The following is a 23383-nucleotide window of genomic DNA, read 5'->3' as shown; positions in this document are numbered from 1 at the left end:
CCTTCCCTGCTCTCTGGGAACCTTGCTATCTCTCACCTCTGTCGCCTTGTCTGGTTCTTCCTTCCCCTCTGTCAATCCCCCAGCAAACATCTTCTGCCAGACTTTCCGGAGGCGGCTGTTGCCCCTGGGGCTGGCCGGGGAGGGGGTTGACCATTGCTGGACCCCTGCTGACTGCCGTGCCGCCCCCTTCCAAAAGCCCCCAGGGAGACCCCACAGGGCTTCATTTCTTGCAGGCCCAAGGGCCAGGCATCAAGCAGGCAGAATAATTTCCTCAAAGCCCCTCATCTTTTGGCCAATCCGACACATCTGTCAGGAAATTTTCTCTTGTGACCCAGATCAGCCAGCTCTGTGGCCTGCGCTGAGAGGGATGAAGGCCACAGTCTCCACTTTCCAGAGGGAAAGGAGGCTCCCTGGACCTCGGCAGAGCTGAGCGGGCCCTCCGGAGGCCTGGCACAGGGTCGCCGCACCCTGATTCTGTCTGCCCCTGGGGTGTAGTACCCTGAGCTCCCTTTCCAGCCCCCCATCACCCCCCAAGCTCTTACCGTCTATCCTCCATGGAGCCCAGGGCAAGTGATCGCTCGACGATGTACTCACAAAGTCACTCCGGACTAGTTTGCCACTGAAACCCCTTCTCCGTGAAGCAAAGACTAAGTCCAGGATGCTGGGACTAACTATGCTGTAGCCCTGCCTCTGTGCTAGCTGTGCGACAAGGAGCTCATCACACCTCTCTGAACTTCAGCTTCGTCATCTTCGAAAGGAGAGAGATAACTGCTATGGCGGAGGCTGGGGTGCAATGCTGTGCTTCCTGGGTACTGAGGGAGGGCCTCCAACTGTTGCCCTGCCCTGTCAGGCTCCCTTGGATTTGTCTCTGCAGAAGAGAGCTGTCTCACCTAAGGCCATGCCTTTCCCTGGGCAGCCTGCATCCAATGCCTTGTCACCATGGACATAGGAAGGCCCAGCCACCTCTCCCTACCTCGGGACCATTCAGAAGGGCCATCCCTGCCTCAGAGTTCCCTTGAGGTTGGTGAAGGCCTTTTTCTGAGACTACAGCGCAGCCCAATTTCTCCCTCTGGAGAAATGCCTTCTCTTGCACTGGTGATAATCCCAAGGGCACTCGCCAGGAAAGTTCTAGCGCCTTGGTCTCCATCCCAAAGTCTGCCTCCAGACCAACCTGCAGACGAGTCCTGCCTACCTACCCACCCATGGGGCTACTGCAGGATGAGGGTGTTTTGTGGCGGGCTATGAAAATATAGCTTGAAAATATAGTGCTGTCTCTCATCATCATCGTCATCCTCATTGTTACGGCAGGCTCTGCCCGGCTGGTGTGATGGGGGGAACATACTTTGGCCACGAAGTCCAGTGAATGAACAGCCAACCTTCTTTTCTCCCCTACAGACAAGGTTCTTTGCATTCTGCCTTTTGTCTTCTTATTGGAATGACCTCCCCAGACTGGCCAGACTATCCCTCGAGAAGCTAAACCATGGTCCCAAAGACCTAGAGGTTCAAACTGCTGGAGTTCTGTTACCCATATCTCATTCTTTGCCCTAAGAATCAGGAGCTAAGTGCCTACCAGATATCTCTCCTACACTGTTGGATGTATTCCCAGCTGGGCTCCCTACCCTTTTATTTAAAGCATGTACTTTCCTCCCATAGACCAAAACATCCAGCCTTTGGGGGGGTGACAACAAATCTCAAATGAGGCCTGAGAACAGGGTCCCTGTGGGCGAAGTCACTCTGGACAAGCTTTACGCTGAAACCCTTTCTCCTTGAAGCGAAGACTAAGTCTAGGATGCTTTAACTATACTGTAGCCCTGCCTTTATACTAGCTGTATGACAAGGCTTCTTTGAGCCAAGACTTCCTTCCTTCTGGGCCTTGTTCACAGCCGCCCCCCCAACGAATAAAGCAAGCCTAGGATCCCTCTCCCAGGGAAGAGGGAGGAGCGCAGGCAACGGTCTCAGATTATTGTTACCCTTCTGAGTACGCCCACACTGTCTCTCTACTGGGCCCACTGCCTTGTCAGCATTTTGGAGTCGAGTGGCAGGTAGGGACACTGCCAGGTGAATCAGATCTTCTACTCTGTCCCGACTCCTGGGCCCTGACCCAGAACGTGTGCTTCTCAGGAGTGCAATGTCCTGCATCTCTTCCAGAGCTTTCCCTGCGAAGCAGCAGACACTGAGCCAGGAGCCAGGGATATGGGGGATGGAAATTTCTCACCCTACCCCCATTCTGACATCACAGCCCTCGCTTTCTGACACTAATTGGTTGCCATGGAAACCAGTTCCTTACAGTACATGATCCCTTGAGGTGGTGGGAGGGAGAGCGACAGGAGCCAGCCGTGCCACAAAGGATCCACAGAGCCCCTCAGCATCAGCAGGGCTGTCCCTATCCTCTGCAGGTACATATGCCTTGCACATTAAGGAGACAAGTTCCCCGGCTCAGGAAAATGCCCCAGGACTGCACAAAGGTAATCCTAATTCACCACTCATACCATCCCCCACCTCATTGGGAAGTCCGTCTTATCTTTGAGTGGGGACATCTTGCTGTAAAGTCACAGTCCAAAGCAGGAAAAGCCAGCCACGTACCCTGGAACACATGGATACCAGATGTGACATGGGCCTCTCTGTCCCAGTCCCAGATTGGAACTTTTCATCTTTTCTAAGAAACTGTCTTTAACTGGTCTATCTCCCATCTCCAACACCATCAGGATCACACACACACACACACACACACACACACACACACACACACACACTTACTCTAGAGCTTATACATTCTTTTAGTCATGTATTCAACAAGTATTTACGAGCCTCTGGTGTGTCGCAGACCCCGTGTCAGGCCCGAGGGATACAGCCGGGAGCTGATAGAGACCTGCCTCTGTGGAGCTCACCATCGCTACCTTCTGCATTCAGACACGACATCCCTTTAGTAAGTATTTCTGGGTCTCCTGTTTTCACTCCAGTCCCCAAATGTGGTAAGCTATCTGGTTGCTGAGAGGGTGGAGTGCACTTTGCTTAGCTATCCCCTGCTACCCCTGGGCTTTCCAAGAGTGGGGACCTTGAGCCTATTAATATACATCTTAGCCTGACACTGTACGATTTGGGGCCTGTCAGCCTTTCCTGTCACCCCATTGCTCTCAGAACCAGGCTTTCAAAGACCCTGGTTTCTTCCACTGTCTTTCAAGGCCAAGGAGCAGGAGAATGGATGGGACTTGAGGACGGCAGCAGAAAGGTATGTCTGCTGTGGGTCCACTGGAATGCGTGCACGGGCATCAGATACGCGGCCATGCCTCCATCCATCTGTGGCCTGCTGTCACGCACGTGCACTCACGTTGGCTGTATCTGTGACTTCTCCCAAATCGGCCAGCACAGGGATGTGAGCATGTGTGTGATTCCACTTATGAGCGTGAGTGAGCATGTGTTCAGGGGAAGGGGAATTTAGGGGTATGTCTCTATGTGTGTTTTTTCCAAATGCTTGGCTTTTTTCAAAATGGCTTAGAGCACTACTGTCATTTATGGGGTTTAAAATGTCAGAACAGGGCCCGTGGGGAGGCAGGGGAGATTAAACTGCAAACAGTGAAGGTTATAGATGACGTTTCTGATAGGCTGACAGGCAGACTCAAATGATGCTGCACTTTAGCAATCATTTAAACACACACACACATGCACGCACGCGCGCGCCCATGCACACACACACACACACACACACACACACACACACACACACACCAGATCATCTCTCCATATTTTAATGGCACATTCTGAAGGCTAAAAAAATAAAAGGCCATGTCTAGAAAACCACAGCTCTGCTTTCAGAACACAACCAGCAGCTGTCGTGTGTGTGTGTGTGTGTGTGTGTGTGTGTGTGTGTGTGTATTCAAGTGCACCTACCTGTGTTAAGTGGACAGAGTAGCTTATTTGCATTTTAATGTCTGCATGAGTTAATTCCACCTCATTTTTGTATAGCATCCTATACATCATATCTGATAGTCTACCTGAGCATCATAACTACTTGTAAAAAGTAGGCAGGGATGGAATTACTACCCCTACTTTACAGAAAAAAAAATTGAGGCTCAAAGAGGTCCAGTAGGTTTCCTAAGACATCCCAGCGTGGAAGTAACAAAAGTAAGGTTAGAAGCAGGGCCGTTTCGTACTTATCCAGAGCTCTTCTTGAGGTGGTGGTTCTCAACCCTGGCTACACTTTAGAATCACCTGCAGAGCTTTTAAAACCCACCGTGCCCCAGAGATGCTGATCCAATTGTTCCAGAGGTGGCCCTTGCAGTATGTTTTTTGAAGACCCCTGGGAATTCTACACTTAACTCTGAGTGGGAAGCTTTACACGTGGCATTGTCTTTGATCTTTGTAACAGCCTAGGCAGGCAGATATTTTTTTTAAGTTTATTTATTTTGAGAGAGAGGGAGAGAGCGAGAGAGAGAGAGTGCAGAAGGAACAGACAGAGAGGGAGAGAGAGAGAGAGAGAGAGAGAGAGAGAGAGAGAATCCCAAGGGGGCTCCACACTGTCCGCAAGGAGCCCGATGTGGGGGTTGAACTCATGAACCATGAGATCATGACCTGAACTATAATCAAGAGTCAGACACTTAACTGACTGAGCTGCCCAGGCTCCCAGACCCCTGGAAATTCTAACAGGGGATATCCCAGGTGTCTGATTATGCTCACATTCCCTCTATGTGAATGTGGATTCCAGTCTCCTTCCTCCTCAAGGTCTACCTCTGCATCTACTTCCCAGAAGACTCACTTCCCAGGAGGGTCGAATCCTCTATTCCTTCTGCATCACCCTGACTCCCCACCCGCCTCCTAGACTGTGGAGGCTTAGAAAAATGATCAACTCTGCCTGGGGAATGAAGAGGCTATTGGCCACGTGGCCCATAGTTGTGGCCACCTGATAAGGGGCAGACTGTGTTGTCTCAGCAAGAGAACCAGCCCCACCTAGCCCCATCAGCCAGAAAGCCAGAAGGGTGAGGAGCAGCCCTCAGAGACCTGCTGTGAACGGAAAAAAGGAAAGAGACAGAAAGATGAAGGAGAACAGGAGGAGAGCTGACCCCTTGGGAGGTTGTTCTGATCAGCTCAGTGTGAAAGCCAGGAACAACGTTCTTCTCACTCAGCCACAGCAAGAGAGGTGGCCCTAGCACAGTGGTTAGCAGCACAGATTTGGTGGCGGCCTGCCTGGGCTTGAATCCTGGTTTCTGCTTGCTAGTTGTGTGACTTTGGGCAAGTACTTAACCTCCCTGTGTCTCAGTTTCTTTATCATTCAAATGGCAATTATAATAACAGTACCTGCCTTGTAGGGTCTCCAGGAGGATTCAGGGAGTTCACGTAAAGTCTCTGACATAGCACACAAAATGGGTAGGAGTTAACCATTATTATTCTGCACAATTGGACGCTTTGGAACTCTCCCTTCTTGAAGCTCTCCCTATCTTCCTGAACATTCCTTCTCAGTCTCCTTTGCTAGCCCCGTTCCTCTGCCCTCCCTCTAAGTCATTGGTTCTCAACCTGAGGAACTTGTACAGCTTCCTCTCAGAGATTCAGATTTAGTTGGTCTGGGGTGGGGCCCAGACGTGGGTGTTTTTCTTTCCTTTTTTAATTTTTTTCAGTTTATTTATTTGTTTTGAGAGAGCGAGCGAGCACAGGGGAGGAGCAGAAAGAGAGGGAGAGAGAGAATCCCAAGTGGGCTCTGTGCTGAACAGGGCTCAAACTCACGAACCGTGAGATCCTGACCTGAGCAGAAACCAAGAGTCAGAGGCTTAACCGACTGAATGTTTTCCAAGTCCCCTGTCTGATCCAAATGGTTGCCAAGGTTGAAAACCACTCCTCTATTTTGTTTTAATGCATTTTTTTTTTAATTTTAGAGAGAGGGAGCATGAGGTGGGGAGAGGGGCAGAGGGAGAGAGAGAGAATCTTAAGCAGGTTTCATGCCCAGTGTGGAGCCTGATGCAGGGCTCGATCCCATGACCTTGGGATCATGACCTGAGCCAAAATCAAAAGTTGGACAGTCAATGGACTGAACCACCCAGCCACCCCAAAAACCACCCCTTTAAGTGCTGATACTCCCTAAGACTCTGCTCTTACCCCCTTCTCCCCTCATTTGTCCTTCCCAAGTAACAGACTTCCTTCCCATGGCCTTGATTACTATCCAGAAGCTGGTGACTCTCCAATCCATGTACCCTGACAAGACTTCTTTCTTGAACTCCACACACTATCTCCAGCTCCCTGTCAGTCATCTTGATGTCCAAAGTGTGGAGATAAAGTTCTTAACGGTCTCTTGGCCTCCCGCATACCTGCGCTGAGATGTACTCTAGACAACCACACCATATGCATGTCCCGATCAGAACTCAGTAGTTTTTCTTTCCCCAAACCTATTCCACCTCTTCTATTCTCCACCTCTGTCACTTCCAACCATTCGCCCAGGCAAGACCCGGCAGTCATCCAGGGATCCTCTCCCTCATCATCTCCACACCCGCTCAGAGAGAAAATTCTGTCAGTTCCGTGAAAGGCTCTCTCCAGCCTCACTCCTTGGTATCCCCACGCCACACCAGATGCTGGTCCTCTTTGTCTCTTACCTGTAGAGTTTGACGAGCCTCTTCGCCACCCTCTCACCTCCAGCTTTTTTGGCTGCACCCTTCCCCCATTTTCTTCATCATCCTCAGAGCTAGTTTTTGGAAGGGCAAATCACTCCACTAAGTTTGCACGGCCCTTTACTATCTGTCCCTTTCCACTGGCCTCCATCAAAGTGACCCTACCCTCTATACTTGAGTTCTCCAAGCGTGCCAGGCTGTGTGACACCTCAAGGTTTTTGCAAATGCCATTCCCCCTGCCTTAAATGTTCTTCTCTTCCCCCTCCCATTTTGCCCACTGTTAGCGAAACTCCAGCTCCTCTAGGAAGTGCTACCTGAGTACACGCTCCCTTTTGGTCCCCTCTGCACCCTGTAGTATGTCTATTATGTTGGCTCTCACTGTGTCTTCTGCTTCTTTGTTTTCATGCCTGTCTCTCATACTGGACTGTGATCATCTGGAAGGCATGGGCCTGTCTTGTCTTTGAGAAGGACAGTGAGTAGGGTAAAGACCAGACTCCAAGTCCAAGTAGGGAGTTTGGTTCCCTTGGCTAAAGCACTTGGTGAAGAATGTTTTGGGTTATGCTCTGGATCTTGAAGGGTAGCTTCTTCCCTCCTGGAGCCAAGCAGGGAGGCTAGGTATGAGCAAAGAGACCCAAATAAGCAACTGGCCCCACACTGGGCCCCTAAGTTCCTCCCCTGGGTCTACCTCTTGAAGCCCTGACCACAGTAACACCTGGTGTCCCTTCGGGGCCCGACGAAAGTGGGTAGAGTCCCCTTTCCTCTCTTTCATCTGAGATCAGGCTGGAATGCCTCCAAAGGATCCTTCAGAGAGAAACCAAGAAAAACTAAAAAGCAAGCAAGCAAACAAGCAAACAAACCTATAAATACTTAGAAATGTAGAAATGGACAGAATGCAGATGTCTGATTCTAATTTGTCACCTGTGCCCACGGGAGCAAATTCAAGAGTTGCCTTCTAGACCTTGTAACCCTTGCCTAAGACAGTATATTATTTCTTTTTTTTTTTCAATGTTTTTATTTATTTTTGGGACAGAGAGAGACAGAGCATGAATGGGGGAGGGGCAGAGAGAGAGGGGGACACAGAATTGGAAACAGGCTCCAGGCTCCGAGCCATCAGCCCAGAGCCTGACGCGGGGCTCGAACTCACGGACCGCGAGATGGTGACCTGGCTGAAGTCGGACACTTAACCGACTGCGCCACCCAGGCGCCCCAAGACAGTATATTCAAAAGCCACCTTCTCCCTCCACCAGTGCCCAAGGAAGGGCCTAGGCAGGAATCCTAGTCCCCTCCCAGGCGGGCGGGCAGCTGGAAAGCTGTAATTCTTACAGTCAGCGAAACTGAAGCAAGCCCTCATCCTCCACAGAAGTGAAAGGTCAAGGCCAGCAATAGTCCAGAGCCACAGAAAAAGCCAAGGGCCCAAAGAACGGCCCGCAGACGGAATGTGGTCTCTGGGACACTCAGCAGTGTGTGCCTCACTCCTGGCTGGATTTGCCGTGCCAGACCCCCACTCGCTAATATTCCTAGAACCCTCACCACATGTCAGCACTACGCCAAACACTAGATTAGCCTGCACCACTTTCGCAACAACCCTATGAAGTGTAGGGACTATCGTTATTCCTGTTACAGATAAGGAAACTGTGAGGGAGGCTAAGTGGCTTTTCCAAGGTCCCAAAGCTGGTAGGTGGCTAAGCTAGGATTCAAATTCGGACAGTCTGACTGCAAAACCATAGGCTCTTAAACTCTGTGGTATACTGCCTAACCCATTCAGCGAGTGATTATTTAGTATTTGCTAATAGTAATAACAGCTAACATTTATTGAACATTTCACATGTGCCAAGCACTGTGTTAATGCATTATCTTATTCACTAGACAGGCACTCTTATACTTCCATTTTACAGATGAGGACACTGAGGCTTCGAGACGTTAAGAGCATTGTCCACGGTCCCAAAACTCGTAGGCGAAAGAACTAGAATACAAACCCAGAGCGATGAATCAATTAATGACCGAGGCACAGACAATCCCCTGACCGGCACCACCATCAACCTGGAGAGTGTCCATGAAGGCCTTTCCAAGAGCCCTGATAAGGTGGCTGACACCTTGATGAAGGCTGTCTGTGGGCTTTTATCCCATGTCCTGGCAAAGGCAGCGCCAGTCCAGATAGCTTTACCGAGTTTGGGGCCCAGTGCACACAGAAGTGACCCTAGAAGGCTAGCTCCTCCTTTCCCCCCCAGGCCTCTCCAGAGCACCCTCTCGCCAACTCTATCCATTCACAATAGTCTGGCCCTTGGAATCTGGTTGGGTTTGGGGACGCCACTATCCAGAAAAACAGAGCCTCCAAGACCCTCCCCTAAGCAGGCAGTTTTCAACTCTCCCTGCTGGATCCTTCCGTTCCTGAGTCTCCAGCTTTGGCTCCTGGTAGGGATCCTTCCAAAGCCATCCAGGCACCCGAGGAAAGAGGGAGAGGGGAGGGGAGGAGCCAATTCCCAGATTCTCCTCCCCCTCTCCTTCCCTTCCCCCAAAACCCTGCAGGTGGCCCCCACCACCTCCAAGCCCGCAGTTTCTCACCTTCAGGCAAAGGCAGATGATGGCAGAGCTGGGGAGCAGAATTTAACTGAGCCCAGGGCACTGCAAATCCCAGTCATTAGTATTTAGGGAATGTGAGTCCCTGGGGGGGGGGGGGGTGGGCGGGAGGAGGGGGGCGGCGGAGGCCGGGAGAGGAAGGCCAAGATGCTCAGAGATGCAGAGATGTAGATGAAGACAGATACCCGGAGAGGTTGCAGAGAGAGACAGAAGAGGAGGGAGTGAGGGAGGAGAAGAAAGGAGACTGAGGAGGGTGGCAGAGAGTCAGGGAAAGGGGGGAGGGAAGAGAGAGACAGAAAGAGCCAGTTGCTTTATTCATGGCTGGTGATATTATAGACTGAGTGAAAATCACATTATCGTAATGGGAAAGTTAGAGTTGCTGAGATGATGCCCTGAAGCCTCGGCGCTGATTGGGGTGTGATTGCTATCTGTATTTATATGTAGAAAGCAAAGTTCACTGCCAGTTCAAGATGGTGGCGGCTGCTTTATGCCACATAATTCTTCAGTAGGGAGACGCCCCGAGCGAGCTGAGCCAGCCGAGCCGGGAGTGGCAAACGGGAGCCCGAACGCGAGGACGCCTGAGCGCGCGCCGGAGCAGGCGCTGGAGCCGGGGCCGGAGCCGCGCGGGGCTCAGCGTGCCGAGCGGCGGGAACGCGAACCCGCGTGGGCGCTCGGCCAGGACCAGGACCTGGGCCCGGGCCCCGGCCTGACGCGAGGTGGGGCGACAGCGGGGCTCTCGAGCGCCTAGGGACTAGGTAGGGGCGGGGAAGTAGGAGCAGCGCCACCCCCCCCTCCCCTCCCGGGCCGGCCCCGAGTTAGCCTCACCCACCAGAGGTCAGAGAACTTGAACGGATTACACAGCTGACCCCTGCACCCCCACCCCTACCCCCGCTAAAGAATTCAGCGCTACACCCTACAATAAATGTCAGCAAGTTTTTATTTTCCCCATGATAACTGCTTTGATGCTTTTTTTGACATCTCAAATATCCTGACTTTTTTTTTTCCTCCTGTAATTTTTAATTTTTTTTTCGGGGACCTCTGCTGTACTCGTGCCCCCTGCTCCCCCAGTGGTGTCCACCGCCACTGCCTGTGGAGCAGCCCATTGCGAGGATGAAAAAGGGCCCATCCCTACTGATTGGTGAATGGGTGTGATCTCCGACTCCCCCAGAGCTGGGGGCAGGCAGGTCGCCCAGACGCCCTACACGGAGCCCTGCCCCACTGTCCGAGGCATCAGCCACAGTCAGGGAGAGAGAAGAGAGTTGTCGGTGCCGCCTGAGCAGTCCGGGAAGCTCAGACCGCTTTTTTTTTTTTTTTTTTTTTTATGTTTATTTTTGAGAGAGAGAGAGGGAGAGAGAGACAGAGCATGAGCAGGGGAGGAGCAGAGAGAGAGGGAGACACAGAATCTGAAGCAGGCTCCAGGCTCTGAGCCGTCAGCACACAGCCCGATGGGGAGGGACCAAACTCACAAACCGTGAGATCATGACCAGAGCTGAAGTCTGACCCTTAGCGGACTGAGCCACCCAAGTGCCCCCAGACCACCTTTGACTTCAGGCCTATTTCCCTCAGGGCTTTCTGGATGAAATGGGGCAGGCCTGGGCCCCACCCTAGAGCTGCCAGATAAAATGCAGGATACCCAGTTAAATTTGACTTTCAGGTAAACAACAAATAGCTTTTTGGTATAAGCATGTCCCAAATATTGCATAGGACATAATTAAACCAAATTTGTTGTTTATCTGAGATTCAAATTTAACTCGGCATCCTGTGTTTTTATTTGCTGAATCTGTTAACCTGGTAGCCTTGCCCCCACCTTCCCTATTGACCTCAGGTTTTATATTGATTTTAAATCTGAAGGAGGCAGTGCTGCCCCTGAATGGAAAGAGCCGGATCCACCACTTAATAGCTTAATAGTGGCTTTGGACCTGTTTTTACCCTGGACCTTCAATCTCTTTGAGCAGAAGGTTTCTCACAGGATGGTTGCAGCCATTAATGAAACATTGTATGTAAAATACTCAGTGCACCACCTCGCACAAAATAAACACTCAATAAATGATGACTGTAAAATACTACCACTCTTATATTCCCTCTAAGGCCCCCTTTATTCCCTTCCCATCTCTATTCTAGGCTTCTTGGAAGCCAAATACGAGGCTTATAATTAGGATCTCTACTCTGGAAACTGCTGCTTGAATGGGGGAAGTTCCAGGAACAGACCTAATCATAGTATGGTCGCCCTCAGCTGCCTGACCCTGTCATGTCCGCTGAGAGTTCTGGAAAGCTGATTGCAAGGGTGAAGCAGGGACTAAGAGCAAGCAGTATCCCCAGCCCCACATCAAGCCCCACGCATTCCCAGCTACTTTCTCCGAATTCAAGAACCTGCCGTAGGACTCCTAAGTCTCCCTTTCTCCCAGGAAGTTGGAGGGTGGGGCGGGGTGATAAGATGCTGGACAGGAAGGAGAGTCTGCCTATCTGTGAGGCCACAGAATGGGCTGTCTGAGCCACCAGTCGGCCCGACAGCCAGCCCATCAGGCCAAACCCCTCTCCATCCTCCGGCAGAAGCCCGTATCCTGGATATACCAAGTGGGAATTAGTAACTCCCTCAGGGTCTCTCTGTTCTCCCTCTGTCTCTCTTATCTCTCAGCCTCAGCTCAGAACTGACTTGGTAAAGTCATACTGTCCCTTCTCCCAGGTACGGTACTCTGTAGATCCCAAAGGGTGTGATTGGAAAGCGGGGGGGGGGGGGGGGGGGGGGGGGAGGGTGCTCTCTGCACAGTTAATCCATATGGTAGAGCCAACACGCATGCATCTGGGACCTCTGGAATGCCCCCCCCCCCCATTTTGATCCTCACAGCAAGCTTCTACTGTGAAGGCAGGAAACTGACAAGAAGTTCCCACACTCCCTAGCCTTGATATCAGAAGTTGAACTCCAATCCTCGTGGTTTAAGGCCATGTTTGTTATGGACGCCATCAGGATATATGATGGCCCTCTCCCAAGGATCCCCCAGGCAGTCCTCAGCCTTGCTGGGGACTGAGCCATAAAGCAGAAGCACCCTTAGGCACTCAGGCCACTGACCCTAGAATGATCCTGGGAGAGGATGCAGAGTCTGGAGCTTTTCCATGCTCCTTCTGGTCCATTCCATCTTTGGCCATCAGTGCTAGAATCTAAGTAACTCTTCTTGGGCTTACTCATTTCAGCAAAACAGAAGTTGATCGATCAGTTGCAATAAATAAAAGAAATTAAAATCCAGTGTTCTTTCGAAGATTCCTGAGAACTGATTTTCCAGATAACTTGCCGTTTGGAATTGTTTGTGTTCCTGTCTCCTCCACTTCAGAACTGTATATAACATTGATCATCACAAGCATCTTATCAAAGGTAGGATGTCCACACCTTGGGGAATGACTGCCCAAATCACACAGGCGTCAGGAGAGGGCCACTTGAATGAGGTTTTGTCATCTTAGAGATGCAGGGGGGATCCAAAGAGATGATTTCTGTCCTGTCTTAGAGACATGAGTCTTTGAAGATGAAAGTGAGACATCTCCCAAGGGCGGGAAGCTTGGCTGGTGGCTTGTTTATTTGGATTCCTCTGAGATGCCTATTCTACGTCCCTTTGGGTTTGTGTCTATGCAGCTGTGCTCGGGGATTGTGCATATGTCTCTGATCCCTAGAATGACCCAGCAAGAGGAATTGAGGTTTGGGAGAGAACAGTCTTCTTATGGTGGAGGGAAAAGAGATAAGGCACCTGGCCCAGAACACTGCCCCCCCTTGCTTTATCAGGGAAGACAGAGCAGAAAATCACCCCGTGCCCCTGCGACAGAAGAAGGAGCTAATCTGCTCAAAAGCTGAAGGCGGGAAAACATGACCCCTGCCTGGGATGGATAACGGAGGAATGTCTCTGAGGACATATCACTCCACTCCCCGGGAGGGCCCATAGGTAGTTGGTAATCCACCCGTCTCCCCCCACCCCCCACTCCTGTCCCCTACCAACACACACACACACACACACACACACACACACATACACACGCATGTGCGCGCATATTCACACACACACATAAATCTTAATTGTGTCCAGGGCTTTTTACAGCGTTAATTAATCATATTTAGGGCTGTTTCCAGCTGTTGCTGAGGGAAAGAAGGTCCCACACGCCTGTGACTTAGGGTAAATCCAATCAGACAGAGGAATTCTTTGATTCTGGAGAAGCAAAGCATGGGAAAGACACCTCTAATCCCAGAGCCTCTCAGATCCCTGCCTGTTGCCTCCCCCATCACTGCCCTTGCAAATTGATCTGGGCTAGGGAGAGGGAGGGGCTGGGGGCTAGAGACCAGAAGGGAGGGGTGACGCTCCCCCCTCCCAGCACAGGAGGGGCGTGGGAGGAGCCCTGCTTGCGATGGCAGTGGGTTGACTCCAATGAGGGCCTGGGCCCTCCATGCTGACTTGGAGTCCTGTACTTGGGCCATTTAGTGGGCTCGGGGGAGCCCACGACTCCTGAATAGCCACTGGGCCCAAGAGTTATTACAGGAGGCTGGGCCTGGACTAGTCAGACCAGCAGGTGGGCAGCACTGACCTAATTACAGTTCTGCACAGCCGGTGTGGTCTGAGCAAGGGCCTTGCCCAAGCCTTTTTCTTCCCTGTGACTTCTCCCGAACCCCAGGAGCATCTCTCCCGGCTCCCTCAGGCTCTCACGTATCTCTGTTTCTGGGTCTGAGTTTCTCTCTCTTGCTAGGGCGCCATAGCATGAATCTAATCTCTTTCACTGGTGTCCGTCTCAGTCTTTCTACTGCCACCTTCTCTAAGTCCTAGCCTACTACCTTGAATCTTCACAGAGATGCACTTTAAGATAGAGAGACATCTTAAGGGGAGGGGGCCAGCCTGGCTGCTGGCTGGTGCCTATGACCTCTCTGGTTTCTGCTGGTAGCCCGTCGGAATTCACACGGAGCAAAGACAAGATGGGGGGCGCGGGGAGGAGGGAGAGAGCAGCTGCTGGGGGTGGAGGCAGCAAGGGACTGTCCTACCCCTTAGAGGCCCGGATGGGAGAGGGAGGACTCCCCAGGAAGGAGAGTGAGGGTGCGGGGCTGTGAGAAGGCCAAACAGACCAAATAGTGGAGACCTTACCCTCCCCTCTGTGATGACCCCACCTCCGCACACGCACCCCCTTGTTGAGGCCTTCTGGGTCCTGGCCTAACTGGGCCTAAATAATTGAGGAGCCCATTACAGCCTTGCTGTTTCCTCACTGTCAAGTGTAAACGCTGCACTGGTCGGGTGGGGAAATGGGGCTAATTTGAATTGATAATAGGAAACTCGGGGAAAAGTCATCTATAGTGAGTGAGGAGCGAGCAATCCCCGAGCAGATGCTAAATCTTGTATAATGAAAGAATCTGCCGATGTCAATTATGTACGAGCGTCTTTGCAGTGGTTGGAGGCGGTGGGCGGGCGAGGGAGCGGAGGGCTGGGTGCATCCCATAAACCCAAACACCCATCAAAGGCTCATACATATGGAGCGGCGGAGATTACGGCATAAATTTGAATGTTATGAATGTGCATGAGGGACAGGCAGGAAACCTACCTCATAAGGGGGTAGGAAAGGAACAGTTTTTTCTGTGCATGTGTACAAGGGGGCTTTTGTCCTCTTGGTCCCTCTGCTGTGTCTCCTCTGTCTCAACTGTGCCCCTTCTGCACCCAGTTGTGTGGCAGGGTGAGAATGAAAGTCAGGGTCTGGAGGTGCCGGGCAAGGTAGGATCAGCTATTTTCCTGGATCCCGGACGTGGGTTCCTGGTGGGCTTTGGGCTCGAGTTGCCCTTGACCCATTTGGAGTGCTTCCGGGAGAAGACCTAGAGATCGATATGGCCAGAGATACGGAGGCGTATCTTGGAATATCTGTGATGCGAACACAGCTTTCCCTCTCATCTAATGGAAGAGACAGACCCACAGAAGTAGTGATACCCGCTCTGGAACGGGCAGAGTAAGCCTGGAAGACAGTCTAGAGGAAGAGGTCACAAACTGTGCTATAAAGAGGGCCAACAGCTCAGAATGACAACAGCAGGGGCCCATCTTCCTGTTCCCGGGCACAAGTCCACACCACGGATGGCAGTGTGTGCTTGGGAGTGTGTGCAGGGCCCGGACCCCTCCATCAGTTCCCAACCTGCAGCCGCTTCCTGAGAGCACACTGTGATTTGTGGTGCGGGCCACCCAGGGACTTTAATCTTCACCGTGACAAATGCAATAAAAGGAACAATTTGGAGATCAGAGCTAAGGAAGACACATTTACAAACCCTTCCCCAAAGGTTGGATGGGGCTGTCACCATGTGATTTGTGCCGGAGATGAAGCAGGGAGGGGAAGCCGGGGAGACAGAGAGTTGGAGAAGGCGGGCTGAGAAGAGGAGGCATCACCACCTCTCCCCTCCTCACCCGCTCTGCTGGATCACAGTGGTGGGGGTGGGGGCGCTAGGCCAGGGGAAGGAGGACCAGACCCCAGGCCACCATTGCCTCCCTCCCCCCATCACTACTAGAGAGCACAGCTCAATTACCAGGAACAGGCCAGAACCATAAGCTTCAGAGATTCATCTCAGCAGTTCAGGGGCTCTATCTAGAGGAGGGGTTGGTGGGAGGAGGGAGGGAGGAGGGTTGGAGAAGAGAGAAAGAGGGAGAGGCAGAGGCAGAGTGGGAGAGACATTTTAACAGAAAGACAGTGACATCTCAGGTTGCAAAGGGAGCCTCTAAGAAGCCCCAGTCTGGACTAGGAAAGGAAAGGGAGGTTTTCCAACCAGGGCTCCTCAGGCAGGCGGATCTGGAGGGCTGTAAACACAGAGCATCAATAGGGCAGACGGAGGAGGGAGAACTTAATCTGGGAACAAATCTTTGGGGGAGGCGTAATGTGGGATCTGAGAACCAGGCTGGTGGATGGATGGCCAAGCGGTGGTACGGTCTGGGACCGAGGGCCACCCTTCCCCCTCCAAGCCTCTCTTTCCCTATCTGTAAAATGGGTGCTAGGCTAGATGACTTATAAGGTGCCCGCTGCCTTACGTCTTGGATGCTCTGAGCACCAGGCTTCTTGACACCAACAGCAGGAGACTGGGTAAGGGAGAGAAGTGCCATCCTGCCACTCTCCCGCTCTGCCTCTCTGTAGCTGTACTGACATTGTTTTTTTTTTTTTTTTTTTTAATCTCACTCAAGGCCACATCTTAGAGCTCCCCCACCTAGCCACTGCCCCCATGCCAGCCTGACCCACAGCATGAGGACCGTCTTCCCGTGCCCCTCCACATCCAGATCTGGTCCTCATACCCACATAAATAGGCCTGGTGAGTGCCTAGATGGGGGTAGGAGGAAAGAGACATCAGGAGTATGTGGGCGTGACCCTCATTCAAAACTCCCCGGGGAAGACTGGGAATCAGATGCAAACAATGTCTAGCTGTCATGGTCATGGCCCAGCGGGCACAGAGTATCTCCCCCAGATAGAATGGGCCTCTTCTGGCCCCAGTGGGGGCTGGGTCATGGCCCCGTGGGGAAGTGGGAGATAGGGAATTGGGGAGAGTGACGGCGAGGGATGTAAGGAGCCGGGGAAATAGACAAAAGTATGTTTCTAAGCTTCAAACATGAAGGAGAGGAGCCTCTGCTTAGGAATGAATAGAAGGGCTTGTGGGGGTCAAGAACAGGCTGACTTCCCCCCTCTCTCTCCAACAGAGGGGCAGGGGCTGGATGTGTGAAATCTTCAAACCAGGTGAGTCCCTTGATATGGGCTCCATGGCGGACAGTGGGCACAAAGGAACCGGGATGGGGCAATTCCTATGGTCCTCTGCTGCCTCCCTCTGGGAGAGGGCAAGAGGGCAAGCTCTGTCCTCCTCCCAGCCCTGCGCAAGTCCTCTGGGTTCCTCTCCACTGCACCCACCCTTCCCCAGGTCCCTGATTTCTCCCCAGGTTCTCAGACCCTGTCCTCACACCTGACCTATGTCTGCCAGATCCCCAACCCTCATCCTGTAGAAGGCACTAGGTGAAAAGTAGACTAGTAAGTGACTGAAAGGGACTCTCTGGACTCTGGAATCTTCTCCATTTCCTGTCTCTCCTCCTCAGAGAAGGAAAAGGCTTTGATTTGACTCACTCATTTGCTTTCCCACTCCTGTGTGCTGGGCTGGGAAAGGGGAAGGGAGGAGTAGACCTGAGAATAGGCTCATCCCCCTGGGAGCTCCCAGTCTCCCTGGAGTATTACCCCGAGCCTAATCCATCTCTAAGGCCAAAACTAAACCCAAGCCCAGGCAGGCGTATGACAGTTCAATGTCCTCCAGTGCCCTTCCCCCCACCAGAGGACTGGCCCCAGCTGGGCAACCCCCGACCCCCAGCTCTGCCTTTCCCCCACCACATTTAGTCTGCTCCTGAGGGGGCTAAGGCCCATGATGGTGATAGGTAAGGGAGGGTCAAAGGAGGTCCAGAAACGGCCAATGGGTCACACTAGCTCTAAGATACTTCCCCTCCGCTAGCCCTTGGGTTTAGTCCAGCAGACTACAGATTGATGAGAAATAACAAAGCAGTCAAGGAGAAGGTCATTCTGCATTTGTATTCTGCTTCACGTTCACACACATTTGGCCTGTGACTTGTGACTCTGTCCACCTACCCAGCACATTCTTACACACACACACACACACACGCGCGCGCACACACACATAGAACTGAGCTCTGTCTAGCCTTAATGCTCAGATGATAAATCCTGGGGTTGGAACCAGTACAGCGGGTTTGGGGGTCAACTCACTGCAGGAGGCTTGGGAGAGTCAGCAGAATGAGCAGGGGTAGCAGGCACAGTGAAGGGCACTTTTGGGGGAGAAGTGGGATGGGAACACATGAGGGGCTGGAGGACAAGAGGCAATGGAGAGGGGGCCACGAAGTAGGGGGTTGGCCCAGGGCAGAGGAGGATGTCCCCAAAGGGAAGGGTGTGGGCAATGTGCCGCTCTAGCAGGTGACTGGTGGCTCAGGCACTGGGTATGCCAGCATACCCTGTCCTTAGTGAGAGGTGGGCCAGCTCAGGCTGCCAAAGGCACCCCAGAAGGCAAGCAGAGCCCAGGAGTGCTCTACGTATGATTCTTTTTCCCCTTCTGCTAAGCGGATGGGCAGGTGGGAGCTGGGCTGCAGATCCCCTTTCTAGATTCACCCACTCTCTCCAAATCCAAACACTCTCTGAAGAGATCCACCCTCCCACATGGAGCTTCCCTACCCCATCCGAAAGGGAAATCAAAACAAAACAGGTCCTCTCTAATTTGTTCCAAATCCTAAACTGGACAAGCTCAGGGTGGGAAGAGTCAAAGAGGTAATTGTGGCTTGCCACTCATCTCTTCTTTGCCTGAGCCTGGCCTTAGGACCTCTTGCTCTTTAGTGGGGTGTAAGGTCAACAGGGGTGGGAAGATGGCCATTTTGACCTTGAGAGGCCTGCCCCTGTCTTTATCCATGCCCTGCCAGCTCTCAGTGCCCTTTGGAGGTTTATAGTCGTATAAATCGCACAGTCCCATGCCAGGCTTGGAGCCTGCAACTATAAATAGGCACGAGGTAAACAAGGTGGCAAATGCAGGGGCTTGGGACAAGACAGAACATCTGCCCCTCTTGCCTGGGCAGGGGCCAAGGCACATCCGTGGAAAGGGATATCTTCCCTCCCTTCTCCTCCCCTCTCCTCCCTTGCCCGTTGGCTTCCAGCTGCCTGTCCTCTGGGCTTCTAGCCTTTTCCCTCTGAGGTTTATCTTCCCAGGCAGCTTTCTGCCGCAAGGCTTCCCTGGTCACCTGCCTTGTTTCTTCAGAGTCAAGATGGGAAGGGGAGTGGTGTCTCCATTAGAACAGGACCCTCACCGCCTTCCCCCAGCGGCTTCTCACAGTGTCCTGCAGCAAGACTTAAGGAGGTCCTGCTGCTGCTGCTGGTCACTAGGGGTGCCTTGATCTCTTCTCCATCCTCATAGCCAAGGTGATGCTAACATTTCTTAATTAGAAAACTTCGCTAAGGAGCTCTGGAGACAGCAGGCAAAGGCCCTCACTAAACACCCATCCCAGAACATAAAAGCACACAGACTTCCTGTCATTTCAATTGACCAACAGCTTCTTGGCCACTTGGATTTTCTCCCCACGATCTCTGGGCCATGCAAGCTAAATTCTGAGCAGACTCTGGGCTTGAGACAATTTCGGGGGCACTGCTTTCTGGATCTACCCCTCCCTTCTCTCGGCCCCAGGGCTGGGCTGCTTTCCTGCCCTGTACTCGTCCTGGGCCCAGCAGGTTCCCAGCCTCCAAGAGTCCTCAGAGGCCCCACTGGCCCCACAATGATCTCTCTTCATCTTTCTTGGAAGACTCTGGATCTTCAACCCTGGAATTCCTTCTTTCATCCCAAGCTGGGCTCTCTGAACATATGCACTCGCCACTTTAGAATCACAGAAATAAGCCATAGAAAAGAATGAAATGTCCGATTTGCAACAACATGGATGGAGCTAGAGAGTGTAATGCTAAGTGAGGTAAGTCAGTCAGAGAAAGACAAATACCATATGATTTCACTCATAGGTGGAATTTAAGAAACAAAATAAACGAGCAAAGGGATTTAAAAAAAGAGACAGAGAGAGACAAATCGAGAAACAGACACATTACTATAGAGAACAATCTGATGGTTACCAGAGGGGAGGCGTGGGGGGGGGGGGGCTGGTGGTGAAACAGGTGATGGGGATTAAGGCGTGCACTTGCTGTGATGAGCACTGGGTGATGTATGGAAGTGTTGAATCACTATATTATACACCTGAATCTAATATAACACTGTATGTTAACTATACTGGAATTAAAATGAAAACTTAATTAAAAAAAGAATCACAGAAATTAGAGTTGAAAGATACCTTCATTTTTTCATTTTACAGATGAGGGATCTGAATCTTGGAGAGGTCAGGTGACTCTCACCACAGCCACACAGCTAACATTGGCTTTGTTGCTAAGGCTGGAAATGCTCCTTTGCAAAGGCTGGCTTCTCCAGCCAGACTTCCAACTTCCAGTTCCTAATGGCTTCCTTTGCTCCCCAGAAACAGGCTTGCTTGCTTGCTTTCTTTCTTTCTTTCTTTCTTTCTTTCTTTCTTTCTTTCTTTCTTTCTTTTTTTAAGGCGTTTTTTTCTTTTAAGCCCCTCTATGCCCAATGTGGGGCTTGAACTCATGACCCAGAGATCAAGAATTGCATGCTCTACAGACTGAGCCAGCCAGCTTTCTATCTTTAAAAGGTCCATTCTCTTTGGAGCCTGCCTCCACCTGGCTTCTCATGCAGGGAGAGGAAAGAACAGGCTCTGAATCATAACAAATGATTGAGCCTTACATAGCTCTTTCTAGTGCTTTCAACTCCTCCATTTCCCTGGGTCCTCTCTGATGGCTTACTGGGCAGATGATCCTGGAAGAATGATTTTCCAGGATCCCACCTTGAAGTGAGAGCTGGAAGAGTGAGAGGCATCCCTCCCATTATGGGAAATCACTTCCCTGGCTGCTCTATCATTTATTTTTTTCTGATGTCAATTTCTCAATTATTTTTTTTTTCAATTTCCTAATTTAGAAGGCAGGGTGGGACCAAGTCCTGCTTCATGAATAGTGTCTCCTGTGCCCCGGGCATGCAGTGCCCAAGTGAGCACAGGTGTACACACACATACCCACACAATTCCAGAACAGATTTCGGGGGGGCAGAAAGTGAGGACGCAGGTTCCTGTGGCTCACTGAGGGCAGACGTGAGGAGGAGGCAAAGCTAACTGAGGTAAGTGGGAGTGGCCCGGCTCCCTGATAGCCGGGAAGGGTCTCCCTCCTCAGTGGGCTGTCCGGGTGAATGTAATCGAGAGAGGGAAGATGCTGGCGGAGGTCAGGCAGGGAGTCCAGTTACCTCAGAATACTCACATCCTACAGCTGGATTAGAGCTCCCAGATGCCATCCGGGAGGGCCTGAGATGTGTACAGGGCAGCTGGAGGGATGGCCGTGATCTATCCAGCACCTGTCCTGCCCCCGCAGGCTGATGATGTAACAGTAGAACAATGTGGCAGAGGACAAGAGGGCTTTGGAATCTGGGGGAGGACTGGTCCAGCTTTCAATGATGTGGCTAGAATGAGGCAGCTGTTGTCTCTGCTCAGAGTTCAGAAGGAGCCCCTGCCCTTTCCGTGAGCACTCTGAGTCTGGTTACCCACATTAATACCAGTTCTTCAGTCATGGGATGGCTCATGAGAAGCTCTTCTTCCAAGAAAATAAAGCTGTCAGCTACATAGACTCTAATTAGATACCAGACAAGGCACAGAAAAGACCCTGCCTGGGACTAAAACAAAGCCCTTTCTATGAGGATGGGGGCATTCAAACACAGGACGATTCTTTATCCGAGGCCCCCGAGCACCTACTCCCTCCTTCCCACACCCAAATCCCACCTCCCTGGTCTTCTGAGGCCCTTCACTTGCCCATGTACCTTCAGTTCAGGCCTCCCCCAAAGGGTTCCTCATTCAGGCCCTCTTCACCCCTTGTCTCTCTGGAAGGCCTTATCTCGATCATTAATAACCCATCATTCTAGCCCTCAGAGACTTTCACCAGGATTCACTGCAACACCTTGGATGGGAACTTGCCTATAGATTTGGAGGCCATGATTATCACACTGTTCCTGGATGCTCTCTGCTAACCAGGCCCAGGAGGGAGAGACCGAAGGGTTGGTAGGACCCTCATCCCTCCAAGCTGAACAATTTCCCTTCTGCTTCTTCCTCCAGCCTCCCCGGATGATCAGGCCCTAGAAAAATGATCTCAGCACCCACTCTCTCACCTTTCCTGTTCTCTGCCCCTAACCTGAAAGCCGAGGTTGTCATTCTCCCAACTGTCCTTGAAAGCAGCAGTCATGTCTCACTTACTCCTGTCCCCCAAACACAAACCTTCACAAGTTCAGGTTCAATAAATATTTACTGCATCAGTCCTCAAACTTCTCCAATATATTTCGTTCTTTTCTCAGTATACAGTCCTGCCAACAATCCCCAACAATCACACACTTTTTTAATTCCCAAGGCAGCTTTTGAGGAACGGTACAGAGGCATTAACCTCTTTTAGTCCCAGATGATGGGGTGGGGGTAGGAGGGGGCGGGAACGCACTGATGTCCAGGTCTGGGACCCAGAGCTGAGCACATGGCCCGCCTGCCTCCCCTGAGCCTGCAGGCCCCAGGCGGGATTGTCTCGCCTCACTCATCCTTGCCTCCAAGGCCTCCTCGCCTGTATTTATATACACTAAAGCCTCTGCCCGAATAAAACATCCATGTAAAATCCAATTTCCTCAGAATCTCTTTTGGAGCCTGGGCCTGAGATGGAGTAGGTAACCCTGGCAGTAACTGCCTGAACCACTCCTGCTGGCTGCAAAGGTGAGGCCCATTTTTCAATTATCTATCTGCTGTGACAGCAGCGGTCCAGCCACCCAGCCAAGGAAAGGGGGAGGGGGAAGCAGAGCCGGGGAGGAGGGAGCAAGAGGGCAAGGGCACGGTGGGGGAGAAGGAGAGGGAGAAACCCGGAGAGAGGCATGCAGGAGAGACCCTCGCACGGGGCACCCAGTAGGTGCTCAGAATTATTTGTAAAAAGAATGGACTGGAAGAGTAAATAGGGAGGGTGGGGGTGAGGCGAGCAGAGGGGGAGAGCTGGAGAGACACAGAGTGGGTGGAGAGAGGGAGAGAGGGCGGGAGGGGGAGAGGGGGAGGGGAGGCGAGCGTGGATGGAGCCAACAAGAGGCTCCTGTGTCAATCCGTGGAAACGGGAGGCAGAGTGATGCGGTCACAGCTCCTGCCATCAATATCCTCTAATATAAATGTCAGTGATGCTATTTTCCGCGCAGTCATTTCGCACACTGCTGATTACATTAACGTATAATGGAGGGGCGCCGGCTCCACTGCTTTCTCCCCTAACCCTCCCCCCGGTGATGTGTCAATAGCCGCCTCCATGAACAAGTCAATTTTCTGCAGGCTTGGCAGCGGAATAAATCTGCCCGGCTATGGGGAGAGCTGGAGATATTTATATACCCGGCTCCTGCCCTGCGTGTGCGCGCGTGCGTGTGCGCGGCGGGCGCGGGCGCGGGCAGGGTTGGGGGGAGGGTGGCGCGCCGCCGAGCTGAATGATTTCCAGCCCGGACTCAATAAGAGGAGAATTTAGAGCGGTCCCTGAGCTGGGCTCCCAGAAACAGCCTTACACGTTTATTTTCCTTAGCTGAACAGGAAAGGCGAGAATTATATGTGGATTTATAGGAC

The 23383-nt window shown here is 52.0% G+C and overlaps 3 long non-coding RNA genes across 5 annotated transcripts in view; 1 reads left to right on the top strand and 2 right to left on the bottom strand.

Moving 5' to 3' along the window:
- Positions 1-2302, bottom strand: part of LOC109492653 — an 8830-nt gene extending 6528 nt beyond the window's left edge. Inside the window, exon 1 of the long non-coding RNA XR_002146602.3 lies at positions 543-2302. This is a non-coding gene — a long non-coding RNA (uncharacterized LOC109492653). The remainder of the gene's footprint in view (positions 1-542) is intronic.
- On the top strand, positions 2274-10488 carry LOC109492651. Of its 3 annotated transcripts, none has more exons than XR_002146596.3 (4): positions 2274-2465; positions 2825-2926; positions 3183-3229; positions 9674-10488. It is a non-coding gene; the product is annotated as an uncharacterized LOC109492651 (long non-coding RNA). The 3 variants fall into 3 exon arrangements; XR_006587245.1 differs by lacking the exon at positions 9674-10488 and adding an exon at positions 4720-5711; XR_002146597.3 differs by lacking the exon at positions 3183-3229 and having other exon boundaries at positions 2304-2465; positions 9674-10487.
- On the bottom strand, positions 5928-23383 carry LOC123380885. The gene is made up of 3 exons (XR_006587247.1): positions 21030-23383; positions 6576-7201; positions 5928-5982 (listed from the first exon to the last, which is right to left on the bottom strand). It is a non-coding gene; the product is annotated as an uncharacterized LOC123380885 (long non-coding RNA).

Source organism: Felis catus, chromosome D2 (assembly GCF_018350175.1).
Source record: "Felis catus isolate Fca126 chromosome D2, F.catus_Fca126_mat1.0, whole genome shotgun sequence".
Classification (NCBI taxonomy): domain Eukaryota; kingdom Metazoa; phylum Chordata; class Mammalia; order Carnivora; family Felidae; genus Felis; species Felis catus.
This window is presented reverse-complemented; position numbering and strand designations above follow the sequence as displayed.